At 50.4% G+C, this 15742-nt stretch overlaps 1 pseudogene; it reads left to right on the forward strand.

The window, feature by feature from the left end:
* Positions 1-15742, forward strand: part of LOC112265801 — a 294298-nt pseudogene that overhangs the window by 87897 nt on the left and 190659 nt on the right.

The raw sequence follows: 15742 nt of genomic DNA on the forward strand, positions 1-15742 counted from the left end.
TGAAGTCTCTGCCACTACCATGGCTGAAGTCTCTGCCACTACCATGGCTGAAGTCTCTGCCTGCCCTGTCTCTGCCACTACCATGGCTGAAGTCTCTGCCTGCCCTGTCTCTGCCACTACCATGGCTGAAGTCTGCCTGCCCTGTCTCTACCACTACCATGGCTGAAGTCTCTGCCTGCCCTGTCTCTGCCACTACCATGGCTGAAGTCTCTGCCTGCCCTGTCTCTACCACTACCATGGCTGAAGTCTGCCTGCCCTGTCTCTACCACTACCATGGCTGAAGTCTGCCTGCCCTGTCTCTGCCACTACCTTGGCTGAAGTCTCTGCCACTACCATGGCTGTAGTCTCTGCCTGCCCTGTCTCTACCACTACCATGGCTGAAGTCTGCCTGCCCTGTCTCTACCACTACCATGGCTGAAGTCTCTGCACTACCATGGCTAAAGTCTCTGCCGGCTCTGTCTCTGCCACTACCGTGGCTGGAGTCTGCCTGCCCTGTCTCTACCACTACCATGGCTGAAGTCTCTGCCACTACCATGGCTGTAGTCTCTGCCTGCCCTGTCTCTACCACTACCATGGCTGAAGTCTGCCTGCCCTGTCTCTACCACTACCATGGCTGAAGTCTCTGCCACTACCATGGCTGTAGTCTCTGCCTGCCCTGTCTCTGCCACTACCATGGCTGTAGTCTCTGCCTGCCCTGTCTCTACCACTACCATGGCTGAAGTCTGCCTGCCCTGTCTCTACCACTACCATGGCTGAAGTCTCTGCCACTACCATGGCTGTAGTCTCTGCCTGCCCTGTCTCTGCCACTACCATGGCTGGAGTCTGCCTGCCCTGTCTCTACCACTACCATGGCTGAAGTCTGCCTGCCCTGTCTCTACCACTACCATGGCTGAAGTCTCTGCCTGCCCTGTCTCTGACACTACAATGGCTGAAGTCTCTGAAACTACCATGGCTGAAGTCTGCCTGCCCTGTCTCTGTCACTACCATGGCTGAAGTCTCTGCCTGCCCTGTCTCTACCACTACCATGGCTGAAATCTGCCTGCCCTGTCTCTACCACTACCATGGCTGAAGTCTCTGCCTGCCCTGTCTCTGACACTACCATGGCTGAAGTCTCTGAAACTACCATGGCTGAAGTCTCTGAAACTACCATGGCTGAAGTCTCTGCCTGACCCTGTCTCTGCCACTACCATGGCTGTAGTCTCTGCATGCCCTCTCTCTGCCACTACCATGGCTGGAGTCTGCCTGCCCTGTCTCTACCACTACCATGGCTGAAGTCTCTGCCTGACCCTGTCTCTGCCACTACCATGGCTGTAGTCTCTGAAACTACCATGGCTGAAGTCTCTGAAACTACCATGGCTGAAGTCTCTGCCTGACCCTGTCTCTGCCACTACCATGGCTGTAGTCTCTGCATGCCCTCTCTCTGCCACTACCATGGCTGGAGTCTGCCTGCCCTGTCTCTACCACTACCATGGCTGAAGTCTCTGCCACTACCATGGCTGAAGTCTGCCTGCCCTGTCTCTGCCACTACCATGGCTGAAGTCTCTGCCTGCCCTGTCTCTGCCACTACCATGGCTGAAGTCTCTGCCTGCCCTGTCTCTGCCACTACCATGGCTGAAGTCTCTGCCTGCCCTGTCTCTGCCACTACCATGGCTGAAGTCTCTGCCTGCCCTGTCTCTACCACTACCATGGCTGAAGAGTGCCTGCCCTGTCTCTACCACTACCATGGCTGAAGTCTCTGCCACTACCATGGCTGAAGTCTGCCTGCCCTGTCTCTGCCACTACCATGGCTAAAGTCTCTGCCACTACCATGGCTGAAGTCTGCCTGCCCTGTCTCTGCCACTACCATGGCTGAAGTCTCTGCCACTACCATGGCTGAAGTCTGCCTGCCCTGTCTCTGCCACTACCATGGCTGAAGTCTGCCTGCCCTGTCTCTGCCACTACCATGGCTGAAGTCTGCCTGCCCTGTCTCTACCACTACCATGGCTGAAGTCTGCCTGCCCTGTCTCTACCACTACCATGGCTGAAGTCTCTGCCACTACCATGGCTGTAGTCTCTGCCTGCCCTGTCTCTGCCACTACCATGGCTGGAGTCTGCCTGCCCTGTCTCTACCACTACCATGGCTGAAGTCTGCCTGCCCTGTCTCTGCCACTACCATGGCTGAAGTCTCTGCCTGCCCTGTCTCTACCACTACCATGGCTGAAATCTGCCTGCCCTGTCTCTACCACTACCATGGCTGAAGTCTCTGCCTGCCCTGTCTCTGACACTACCATGGCTGAAGTCTCTGAAACTACCATGGCTGAAGTCTCTGAAACTACCATGGCTGAAGTCTCTGCCTGACCCTGTCTCTGCCACTACCATGGCTGTAGTCTCTGCATGCCCTCTCTCTGCCACTACCATGGCTGGAGTCTGCCTGCCCTGTCTCTACCACTACCATGGCTGAAGTCTCTGCCACTACCATGGCTGAAGTCTGCCTGCCCTGTCTCTGCCACTACCATGGCTGAAGTCTCAGCCTGCCCTGTCTCTGCCACTACCATGGCTGAAGTCTCTGCCTGCCCTGTCTCTGCCACTACCATGGCTGAAGTCTCTGCCTGCCCTGTCTCTGCCACTACCATGGCTGAAGTCTCTGCCTGCCCTGTCTCTACCACTACCATGGCTGAAGAGTGCCTGCCCTGTCTCTACCACTACCATGGCTGAAGTCTCTGCCACTACCCATGGCTGAAGTCTGCCTGCCCTGTCTCTGCCACTACCATGGCTGAAGTCTCTGCCACTACCATGGCTGAAGTCTGCCTGCCCTGTCTCTGCCACTACCATGGCTGAAGTCTCTGCCACTACCATGGCTGAAGTCTGCCTGCCCTGTCTCTGCCACTACCATGGCTGAAGTCTGCCTGCCCTGTCTCTGCCACTACCATGGCTGAAGTCTCTGCCACTACCATGGCTGAAGTCTGCCTGCCCTGTCTCTGCCACTACCATGGCTGAAGTCTGCCTGCCCTGTCTCTGCCACTACCATGGCTGAAGTCTGCCTGCCCTGCCTCTGCCACTACCATGGCTGAAGTCTCTGCCACTACCATGGCTGAAGTCTGCCTGCCCTGTCTCTGCCACCACCATGGCTGAAGTCTCTGCCACTACCATGGCTGAAGTCTGCCTGCCCTGTCTCTGCCACTACCATGGCTGAAGTCTCTGCCACTACCATAGCTGAAGTCTGCCTCTGTCTCTGCCACTACCATGGCTGAAGTCTGCCTGCCCTGTCTCTGCCACTACCATGGCTGAAGTCTCTGCCTGCCCTGTCTCTGCCACTACCATGGCTGAAGTCTCTGCCTGCCCTGTATCTGCCACTACCATGGCTGAAGTCTCTGCCACTACCATGGCTGAAGTCTCTGCCTGCCCTGTCTCTGCCACTACCATGGCTGAAGTCTCTGCCACTACTACATGGCTGAAGTCTCTGCCTGCCCTGTCTCTGCCACTACCATGGCTGAAGTCTGCCTGCCCTGTCTCTGCCACTACCATGGCTGAAGTCTGCCTGCCCTGTCTCTGCCACTACCATGGCTGAAGTCTCTGCCTGCCCTGTCTCTGCCACTACCATGGCTGAAGTCTGCCTGCCCTGTCTCTGCCACTACCATGGCTGAAGTCTGCCTGCCCTGTCTCTGCCACTACCATGGCTGAAGTCTGCCTGCCCTGTCTCTGCCACTACCATGGCTGAAGTCTGCCTGCCCTGTCTCTGCCACTACCATGGCTGAAGTCTCTGCCTGCCCTGTCTCTGCCACTACCATGGCTGAAGTCTGCCTGCCCTGTCTCTGCCACTACCATGGCTGAAGTCTGCCTGCCCTGTCTCTGCCACTACCATGGCTGAAGTCTCAGCCTGCCCTGTCTCTGCCACTACCATGGCTGAAGTCTCTGCCTGCCCTGTCTCTGCCACTACCATGGCTGAAGTCTCTGCCTGCCCTGTCTCTGCCACTACCATGGCTGAAGTCCATGGCTGAAGTCTCTGCCACTACCATGGCTGAAGTCTGCCTGCCCTGTCTCTACCACTACCATGGCTGAAGTCTCTGCCACTACCATGGCTGAAGTCTGCCTGCCCTGTCTCTGCCACTACCATGGCTGAAGTCTCTGCCACTACCATGGCTGAAGTCTGCCTGCCCTGTCTCTGCCACTACCATGGCTGAAGTCTCTGCCACTACCATGGCTGAAGTCTGCCTGCCCTGTCTCTGCCACTACCATGGCTGAAGTCTGCCTGCCCTGTCTCTGCCACTACCATGGCTGAAGTCTCTGCCTGCCCTGTCTCTGCCACTACCATGGCTGAAGTCTGCCTGCCCTGTCTCTACCACTACCATGGCTGAAGTCTCTGCCACTACCATGGCTGTAGTCTCTGCCTGCCCTGTCTCTGCCACTACCATGGCTGGAGTCTGCCTGCCCTGTCTCTACCACTACCATGGCTGAAGTCTGCCTGCCCTGTCTCTACCACTACCATGGCTGAAGTCTCTGCCTGCCCTGTCTCTGACACTACAATGGCTGAAGTCTCTGAAACTACCATGGCTGAAGTCTGCCTGCCCTGTCTCTGCCACTACCATGGCTGAAGTCTCTGCCTGCCCTGTCTCTACCACTACCATGGCTGAAATCTGCCTGCCCTGTCTCTACCACTACCATGGCTGAAGTCTCTGCCTGCCCTGTCTCTGACACTACCATGGCTGAAGTCTCTGAAACTACCATGGCTGAAGTCTCTGAAACTACCATGGCTGAAGTCTCTGCCTGACCCTGTCTCTGCCACTACCATGGCTGAAGTCTCTGCATGCCCTGTCTCTGCCACTACCATGGCTGGAGTCTGCCTGCCCTGTCTCTACCACTACCATGGCTGAAGTCTCTGCCTGACCCTGTCTCTGCCACTACCATGGCTGTAGTCTCTGAAACTACCATGGCTGAAGTCTCTGCCACTACCATGGCTGAAGTCTCTGCCTGACCCTGTCTCTGCCACTACCATGGCTGTAGTCTCTGCATGCCCTGTCTCTGCCACTACCATGGCTGGAGTCTGCCTGCCCTGTCTCTACCACTACCATGGCTGAAGTCTCTGCCACTACCATGGCTGAAGTCTGCCTGCCCTGTCTCTGCCACTACCATGGCTGAAGTCTCTGCCTGCCCTGTCTCTGCCACTACCATGGCTGAAGTCTCTGCCTGCCCTGTCTCTGCCACTACCATGGCTGAAGTCTCTGCCTGCCCTGTCTCTGCCACTACCATGGCTGAAGTCTCTGCCTGCCCTGTCTCTACCACTACCATGGCTGAAGAGTGCCTGCCCTGTCTCTACCACTACCATGGCTGAAGTCTCTGCCACTACCATGGCTGAAGTCTGCCTGCCCTGTCTCTGCCACTACCATGGCTGAAGTCTCTGCCACTACCATGGCTGAAGTCTGCCTGCCCTGTCTCTGCCACTACCATGGCTGAAGTCTCTGCCACTACCATGGCTGAAGTCTGCCTGCCCTGTCTCTGCCACTACCATGGCTGAAGTCTGCCTGCCCTGTCTCTGCCACTACCATGGCTGAAGTCTGCCTGCCCTGTCTCTGCCACTACCATGGCTGAAGTCTGCCTGCCCTGTCTCTGCCACTACCATGGCTGAAGTCTGCCTGCCCTGTCTCTGCCACTACCATGGCTGAAGTCTCTGCCTGCCCTGTCTCTGCCACTACCATGGCTGGAGTCTGCCTGCCCTGTCTCTGCCACTACCATGGCTGAAGTCTGCCTGCCCTGTCTCTGCCACTACCATGGCTGAAGTCTCTGCCTGCCCTGTCTCTGACACTACCATGGCTGAAGTCTCTGCCTACCATGGCTGAAGTCTGCCTGCCCTGTCTCTGCCACTACCATGGCTGAAGTCTCTGCCTGCCCTGTCTCTACCACTACCATGGCTGAAGTCTGCCTGCCCTGTCTCTACCACTACCATGGCTGAAGTCTCTGCCTGCCCTGTCTCTGACACTACCATGGCTGAAGTCTCTGAAACTACCATGGCTGAAGTCTCTGAAACTACCATGGCTGAAGTCTCTGCCTGACCCTGTCTCTGCCACTACCATGGCTGTAGTCTCTGCATGCCCTCTCTCTGCCACTACCATGGCTGGAGTCTGCCTGCCCTGTCTCTACCACTACCATGGCTGAAGTCTCTGCCACTACCATGGCTGAAGTCTGCCTGCCCTGTCTCTGCCACTACCATGGCTGAAGTCTCAGCCTGCCCTGTCTCTGCCACTACCATGGCTGAAGTCTCTGCCTGCCCTGTCTCTGCCACTACCATGGCTGAAGTCTCTGCCTGCCCTGTCTCTGCCACTACCATGGCTGAAGTCTCTGCCTGCCCTGTCTCTACCACTACCATGGCTGAAGAGTGCCTGCCCTGTCTCTACCACTACCATGGCTGAAGTCTCTGCCACTACCCTGGCTGAAGTCTGCCTGCCCTGTCTCTGCCACTACCATGGCTGAAGTCTCTGCCACTACCATGGCTGAAGTCTGCCTGCCCTGTCTCTGCCACTACCATGGCTGAAGTCTGCCTGCCCTGTCTCTGCCACTACCATGGCTGAAGTCTCTGCCTGCCCTGTCTCTGCCACTACCATGGCTGAAGTCTCTGCCTGCCCTGTCTCTGCCACTACCATGGCTGAAGTCTCTGCCACTGCCACTACCATGGCTGAAGTCTCTGCCTGCCCTGTCTCTGCCACTACCATGGATGAAGTCTCTGCCACTACCATGGCTGAAGTCTCTGCCTGCCCTGTCTCTGCCACTACCATGGCTGAAGTCTGCCTGCCCTGTCTCTGCCACTACCATGGCTGAATTCTGCCTGCCCTGTCTCTGCCACTACCATGGCTGAAGTCTCTGCCTGCCCTGTCTCTGCCACTACCATGGCTGAAGTCTGCCTGCCCTGTCTCTGCCACTACCATGGCTGAAGTCTGCCTGCCCTGTCTCTGCCACTACCATGGCTGAAGTCTGCCTGCCCTGTCTCTGCCACTACCATGGCTGAAGTCTGCCTGCCCTGCCTCTGCCACTACCATGGCTGAAGTCTCTGCCACTACCATGGCTGAAGTCTGCCTGCCCTGTCTCTGCCACCACCATGGCTGAAGTCTCTGCCACTACCATGGCTGAAGTCTGCCTGCCCTGTCTCTGCCACTACCATGGCTGCTGAAGTCTCTGCCACTACCATGGCTGAAGTCTGCCTGCCCTGTCTCTGCCACTACCATGGCTGAAGTCTGCCTGCCCTGTCTCTGCCACTACCATGGCTGAAGTCTCTGCCTGCCCTGTCTCTGCCACTACCATGGCTGAAGTCTCTGCCTGCCCTGTCTCTGCCACTACCATGGCTGAAGTCTCTGCCACTACCATGGCTGAAGTCTCTGCCTGCCCTGTCTCTGCCACTACCATGGATGAAGTCTCTGCCACTACCATGGCTGAAGTCTCTGCCTGCCCTGTCTCTGCCACTACCATGGCTGAAGTCTGCCTGCCCTGTCTCTGCCACTACCATGGCTGAAGTCTGCCTGCCCTGTCTCTGCCACTACCATGGCTGAAGTCTCTGCCTGCCCTGTCTCTGCCACTACCATGGCTGAAGTCTGCCTGCCCTGTCTCTGCCACTACCATGGCTGAAGTCTGCCTGCCCTGTCTCTGCCACTACCATGGCTGAAGTCTGTCTGCCCTTTCTCTGCCACTACCATGGCTGAAGTCTCTGCCTGCCCTGTCTCTGCCACTACCATGGCTGAAGTCTGCCTGCCCTGTCTCTGCCACTACCATGGCTGAAGTCTGCCTGCCCTGTCTCTGCCACTACCATGGCTGAAGTCTGCCTGCCCTGTCTCTGCCACTACCATGGCTGAAGTCTGCCTGCCCTGTCTCTGCCACTACCATGGCTGAAGTCTGCCTGCCCTGTCTCTGCCACTACCATGGCTGAAGTCTCTGCCTGCCCTGTCTCTGCCACTACCATGGCTGAAGTCTGTCTGCCCTGTCTCTGCCACTACCATGGCTGAAGTCTGCCTGCCCTGTCTCTGCCACTACCATGGCTGAAGTCTGCCTGCCCTGCCTCTGCCACTACCATGGCTGAAGTCTCTGCCACTACCATGGCTGAAGTCTGCCTGCCCTGTCTCTGCCACTACCATGGCTGAAGTCTGCCTGCCCTGCCTCTGCCACTACCATGGCTGAAGTCTCTGCCACTACCATGGCTGAAGTCTGCCTGCCCTGTCTCTGCCACTACCATGGCTGAAGTCTGCCTGCCCTGTCTCTGCCACTACCATGGCTGAAGTCTCTGCCTGCCCTGTCTCTGCCACTACCATGGCTGAAGTCTCTGCCTGCCCTGTATCTGCCACTACCATGGCTGAAGTCTCTGCCACTACCATGGATGAAGTCTCTGCCACTACCATGGCTGAAGTCTCTGCCTGCCCTGTCTCTGCCACTACCATGGCTGAAGTCTGCCTGCCCTGTCTCTGCCACTACCATGGCTGAAGTCTGCCTGCCCTGTCTCTGCCACTACCATGGCTGAAGTCTGCCTGCCCTGTCTCTGCCACTACCATGGCTGAAGTCTGCCTGCCCTGTCTCTGCCACTACCATGGCTGAAGTCTGTCTGCCCTTTCTCTGCCACTACCATGGCTGAAGTCTCTGCCTGCCCTGTCTCTGCCACTACCATGGCTGAAGTCTGCCTGCCCTGTCTCTGCCACTACCATGGCTGAAGTCTGCCTGCCCTGTCTCTGCCACTACCATGGCTGAAGTCTCTGCCTGCCCTGTCTCTGCCACTACCATGGCTGAAGTCTGCCTGCCCTGTCTCTGCCACTACCATGGCTGAAGTCTGCCTGCCCTGTCTCTGCCACTACCATGGCTGAAGTCTGCCTGCCCTGTCTCTGCCACTACCATGGCTGAAGTCTGTCTGCCCTTTCTCTGCCACTACCATGGCTGAAGTCTCTGCCTGCCCTGTCTCTGCCACTACCATGGCTGAAGTCTGCCTGCCCTGTCTCTGACACTACCATGGCTGAAGTCTGCCTGCCCTGTCTCTGCCACTACCATGGTTGAAGTCTCTGCCTGCCCTGTCTCTGCCACTACCATGGCTGAAGTGCTTTAGCAGCGATTTAAGGGTCAGCCACAAGCAACACAAACACTCCCTAAGGGCGTTGTGTCCTCTTGAGACTCATCCTAAGTGTTCTTTTTTAGAGTTGACCTGAAAGAGACCTCAGTAAAGGAATAACATAGCATCTCATGTGTCGGCACAGTTCAGGACCAGCAATAATACTTCTTATTTAGCAGATGCTTTCAGTTTTATCCAATGTTACTTTTACTTAAGACAGCTATTGAAAGAACAACAACAACTGCAAGAAGGAAACAACCAATAAAGACTAGATCAAGTATTGACACAATGTTCTTTGTCATAAATGGAAGGTTCGCGAAGCAATTCAAGCACTTAGACTACACCACACGCAGGTGTTCAAGGTGTTGTTGCCATTCACTAGAGAAGGACATGGTAATGGTTTAGGAAATATCATTTGTGAGAAGGCTGTGTTACTCCATACAAAATGGACAATGGCTCCATTCCTGTCTCTATGTGTTAGTGCTGAGCTATTAACCAACATTCTTCATTTTTTTGGTTATTAAACAACTAATTGACCGACGTCAGTTCAATTACTTGAATTCTATTTAATTCGTTTTTTTGTGAGCCCAATGCGATGTTTCTCTAGTGTCACGTTCTGACCTTTATTTCCTTTGTTTTGTCATTATTTAGTTTGGTCAGGGCGTGAGTTGGGGTGGGCAGTCTGTTTGTTTTTCTATGATTTGGGTATTTCTATGTTTCGGCCTAGTATGGTTCTCAATCAGAGGCAGGTGTCATTAGTTGTCTCTGATTGAGAATCATACTTAGGTAGGCTGGGTGTCACTGTGTGTTTGTGGGTGATTGTTCCTGTCTCTGTGTTTTGCACCAGATAGGACTGTTTGGGGTTTTCACGTTTCTTGTTTTTGTATTCAGTGTTCATGTGTACGTTTACGTATTAAAAGAACCATGGACACTTACCACGCCGCATATTGGTCCTCTGATCCTTTTCGCCTCTCCTCTTCGGAAGAAGAGGAGGAAATCCCTTACATCTAGAGAGATATCAAATCATTCACGAGAGAAATGAAGAACTATGTTGAACACTGGGTGCAAGGGAGTTGTAGTTTTCAATAAGCAAATATTCAACCTAGTTTGGCGCAGAAACGTGGTAATTAGCTACAATGACCATTATGCCTGTTTTTTCCCACTCTGACTTAGAAGGATCAGAGAAGAGACGGCGAAGTGAGAGGTTTCACTCTCTCCAAAATCTGTACAAAATAAGCCCAGTTCATTTCTATGGCTTATTTTGGACCTAAGCTTGTCGCCTGTCTTCCTGCCTTTTGGACAACAACTCTCATTGTTAGGGCGGAGACATGAGCCATGTCGTCATTATATACAGATCTCTGGATGGACACACTTTTACGCCTGAAAGAGGAATGTACACAACACAATGACGAGAGAGGGATATAGACCGTTTGTGATAAGTTAGCCTTATCTACTTTAAAGAACTGGTAAAATGATTTCGAAGAACTAGTAAAATGATTTTGTCAGACAGCTCTGCAGCGTACTTTAGCTAGCCAGGTTAGCTAAATAAATCAAATAAAATGTTATTGGTCGCATACACATATTTAGCAGTTATTGCATACACATATTTAGCAGATGTTATTGTGGGTGTAGTGAAATGCTTGTGTTCCTAGCTCCAGCGGTGCAGTAGTATTGAACAATACACACAAATCTAAAAATGTAAAAAATGTAATTAAGAAATATAGAAATATTATGATGAGCAATATCTGAGTCCGAAGTATAAATATTTACACTGAACAAAAATATAAACGCAACATGTAAAGTGTTGCTCCCATGTTTCATGAGCTGAAATGAAAAATCCCAGCTCAAAAACCTGATTTCTCTCAAATTTTGTGCACAATTTTGTTTACATCCCTGTTACTGAGCATTTCTCGTTTGCCAAGACAATCTATCCACCTGACAGTTGTGACATGATCATCACACAGGTGCACCTTGTGCTGGGGACAATAGAATGCCACTCTAAAATGTGCAGTTTTGTCACACAACACAATGCCACAGATGTCTCAAGTTTTGAGGGAGCGTGTAATTGGCATGCTGACTGCAGGTAAGTCCACCAGAGCGTTTGCCAGGCAATTGAATGTTCATTTCTCTACCATAAGCCACCTCCAACTTAATTTGAGAGATTTTGGCAGTACGTCCAACCGGCCTCACAATCACAGACCACGTATGGAGTCGCGTGGGGGCGAGCGGTTTGCTGATGTCAACGTTGTGGACAGAGTGATCCATAGTGGCGGTGGGGTGATGGTATAGGCAGGAATAAGCTACGGACAACGAACACAATTGCATTTTATAGATGGTAATTTGAATGCACAGAAATACCATGACGACATCCTGAATCCCATTGTGAGGCCCATTCTTTAAAAATGTTTGGTATCTGTGACCAACAGATGCACATCTGTGACCAACAGATTCATATCTGTATTCCCAGTCATGTGAAATCCATAGATTAGGGCCTACTAAATGTTTTTCAAATAACTGATTTCCAAATATGAACTGTAACTTAAATGGTTCTATGTTGTGTTTATATTTTTGTTTAGTATATATGTGATGGACAGTATTTATCGACATTATGGACAGGATACGGATAGAATATTTGGTATAATAGTATGACTAAAGACAGTACAGTATGGGGAGCACATAGATAACATTAGATGGTCTGGCTGACTGGCTGCTACTGCCTGGGCAGAGATAGGATGAAGTCGTTAAGGCTGCTACTGCCTGGGCAGAGATAGGATGATGACGTTAAGGCTGCTACTGCCTGGGCAGAGATAGGATGATGACGTTAAGGCTGCTACTGCCTGGGCAGAGATAGGATGATGACGTTAAGGCTGCTACTGCCTGGGCAGAGATAGGATGATGACGTTAAGGCTGCTACTGCCTGGGCAGAGATAGGATGATGACGTTAAGGCTGCTACTGCCTGGGCAGAGATAGGATGATGACGTTAAGGCTGCTACTGCCTGGGCAGAGATAGGATGATGACGTTAAGGAATGAAAAATAAAGTAATCAGTAATTTACACAACCAAAATATTTTATTATTTCATATTAATTTCCTATTTCTCTATTGATGTCTACCCAATGTAGACCTGACAGAGACAATGGAATATTTTACATGTTTCGGCAATGGAATGTTCACTATTTTTGGCTTTAGAAGGTCCATTAAAAAGCTCTAAAATTATTGTAATGTCATTATTTCATAATGCATTTATTGTTCAAAAACACGACTTTGAAAATGAAATCGACAACCGTGATTACTTAAACAAAAAAAAATGGGACCGAAACCAAACCGACCTCAAAAAGCACTAGTCGCTCAGCACTGCTACAGTATGTGTGACAGAGCATGGTGTCCACATGCCATATGCCACAGATTGTGGGTCAGGATATAAGAATAAGTGGTACATTAGCGTTCTAGGTCACTGATAGAGTCCAAGTGAAGCCTTGACTCGTGTTTAGGTGATCAGCAGGGAACTGACCTAACAATGTCCTCTCCCTTGAATTCTAAGCTACAAGACACTCTTGAGCAGATAGAGGTATGTAGGAGCTTTTCTTTTGTCTTTGTTCTTATTTTTCATTTGAAAAATAGTGGAAATCCACCATACCTTCAGTATTTTTATGCTTTATTGAGACCGTAATGAAAAGGTGGGAGAGGCTGAGTGTTGAGAAGAGGCCACAAGGATTGAACCCTGGTCTCCAGTGAGGAGGCATACATGTGCTTATTGCTGGATGTGTTCCATCACGGCTCTTTACACATAGGAGCTTTTCTTACTATTTCTATTGATTGAGTACACTGTGATTTGTCACACATCTGAAAGGTTGTTTGATACTAAACATATTAAATATTCCATGTCATTTTCTTAAAGCCGACATCTAAAAAGAGAAAGTGTTTTGTCTTGAAATTTTGAGTTGTTATTTTTCAGTTCTCCCTGCTACATATTGACATATTCAAAAAGCCATTACTGCTAGAATGGTAAACATAGTTAATATTATCCATTTAATTAAAGCCATATTTTAATAATTATGTCTGGAGAATGGTATTCAGAGCAATTTTCCAACATCCACGCTTAGGGAGGTTCATTACCTGGGGTCCATGTGAATGTATGACGTGCGCGCGCACGTACGCACACACACGCCGACACATAGCTTGACTGTGAGTAAATGCACTCCTCTGAGAGCTCATGGTCACACACACACACACACACACACACACCGAGAGCGACACCTTCCCTGCTGTGAGCGGTGTCTTGGTCTCAACATTGATCTGCTGGATAGATGTAATTTGGAAGTCTTGCGTGGAGCTCCTCCTGGTAGCTTTAGCTCCGTGAATCCTCAAAACATTTTTCTCATCATGCTCTCTAATCTTGCTTTCTCTACCATACATAAGACTCCTCTCTCAACCCGGGCCTCTATGGAAATGCAATGTAGCCAGCCATCTGAATAAAACAAATTTGTGTAAATTCACCAATCATATTTTACCGTTAGCACCACCTGCTTTTCAGTCTGTCATAGTTACTGTAATATAGATCCGTTCATGTACATATAAACTCAGCAAAAAAAGAAACGCCCCGTTTTCAGGACCATGTCTTTCAAAGATAATTTGTAAAAATCCAAATACCTTCACAGACCTTCATTGTAAAGGGTTTAAACACTGTTTCCCATGCTTGCTCAATGAACCATAAACAATGAATGAACATGCACCTGTGGAACGGTCGTTGAGACACTAACAGCTTACAGTCGGTAGGCAATTAAGGTCACAGTTATGAAAACTTAGGACACTAAAGAGGCCTTTCTACTGACTCTGAAAAACACCAAAAGAAAGATGCCCAGGGTCCCTGCTCATCTGTGTGAATGTGTCTTAGGCATGCTGCAAGGAGTCATGAGGACTGCAGATGTGGCCAGGGCAATAAATTGCAATGTCCGTACTGTGAGATGCCTAAGACAGCGCTACAGGGAGACAGGACGGACAGCTGATCATCCTCGCAGTGGCAGACCATCTGAAACAACACCTGTACTGGATCGGTACATCCGAACATCACACCTGTAGGACAGGTACAGGATGGCAACAACAACTGCCCGAGTTACACCTGGAACGTACAATCCCTCCTTCAGTGCTCAGACTGTCCGCAATAGGCTGAGAGAGGCTGGACTGAGGGCTTGTAGGCCTTTTGTAAGGCAGGTCCTCACCAGACATCACTGCAACAATGTCACTGCAACAATTTCTGTTAGTCACATGTCTGTGGAACTTGTTCAGTTTATGTCTCAGTTGTTGAATCTTGTTATGTTCATACAATTATTTACAAATGTTAAGTTTGCTGAAAATAAATGCAGTTGATAGTGAAAGGACGTTTATTTTTTTTGCTGAGTTTATATTCATAATTAGAAAGTATTTGGTATTTGGAAAAAAGTAAAAATCTACAGTATTTTCATATCTCAACGTACATTGAACATACTGTACTGTAATTTATAAAATTAGTAGAATGTACAGTATTTTGGTTTCTCTAAATGAAACTTCCGTAGTGTGATATTACTTTATAATATACTTTCTCTACTTTCCATTGTTAGACAGAAGTACATTAACTACATTTTCTGCCGTAAATAAAATGTAGTCTTCTTCATCCTTCGACCCGACCTGTCTCCCTGTATTTATCTCAGCCAGCAGCTCTGTTTAACATCAATGGTGGGGCTCCTTTGACCTTGGGGGAGGCTGAGTGCGTATCTCTCTTCCCCCTGGTTCTCCCTGGCTCTCTGTACCTGACATGTAGCCTGCGTCCCAAATGCCAGCCAATTCCTTACATAGTGCACTACTTTTGACCAGAGCTATTTGGGTCCTGGTCAAAAGTAGTATACTATATAGGGAATAGTATACAATTTGGGACGCTGGCTTAAAGACAGCGGCCTCAGCCCTCCGCTATGGCAGCTGTTGCTAATTGTCTTGGCCCTAGGAGTTGATTCATGTCCAAATCCCTGGTCTTAACACTTCTAATCCCTCTCTCCTCCATCCCTCCCTTCCCCTCCTCCTCTACCCACCCAACAGGAGCAGCTGGATGTGGCCCTGTCCAAAACCTGCAAGCACTTTGACGTCTCCCACTACTCCAGAGTTCAGCTGGCGTACACCGTCTTGGGAAAGAGCCAGGTGAGAGATCCATCCTCTGTCAACAGATATCTGCTCTGCTCTGACGGCTTCTGTCCTCATCATTTTGTCTTCCATTCCCCACTTTCTCTCCCCCTCTTCTGTCTATATTGTTCTCCCTCCCCGACTCCCCTTTTTTCCCACTATGTATGTATGTATGTATGTATGTCTGTATGTCTGTATGTATGTCTGTCTGTCTGTCTGTCTGTCTGTCTGTCTGTCTGTCTGTCTGTCTGTCTGTCTGTCTGTCTGTCTGTCTGTCTGTCTGTCTGTCTGTCTGTGTCTGTCTGTCTGCGTGTCTCTCTCTCTTAAATATACTTAACTATCAAAAGTTAATGTAATCGTGAAAATATACTGAAGTATCAAAGTAAAAGTATAAATAATTTAAAATTCCTTATATTAAGCAAACCAGTCGGAACATTTTTCTTCTTTTTTAAACGTATGGATAATCAGGGGCACACTGCAACACTCAGATATCATTTTCAAACAGACAATTTGTGTTTAGTGAGTCCACCAGATCAGAGACAG

Source organism: Oncorhynchus tshawytscha, linkage group LG13 (genome assembly GCF_018296145.1).
Source record: "Oncorhynchus tshawytscha isolate Ot180627B linkage group LG13, Otsh_v2.0, whole genome shotgun sequence".
NCBI classification, from domain to species: Eukaryota; Metazoa; Chordata; class Actinopteri; order Salmoniformes; family Salmonidae; genus Oncorhynchus; species Oncorhynchus tshawytscha.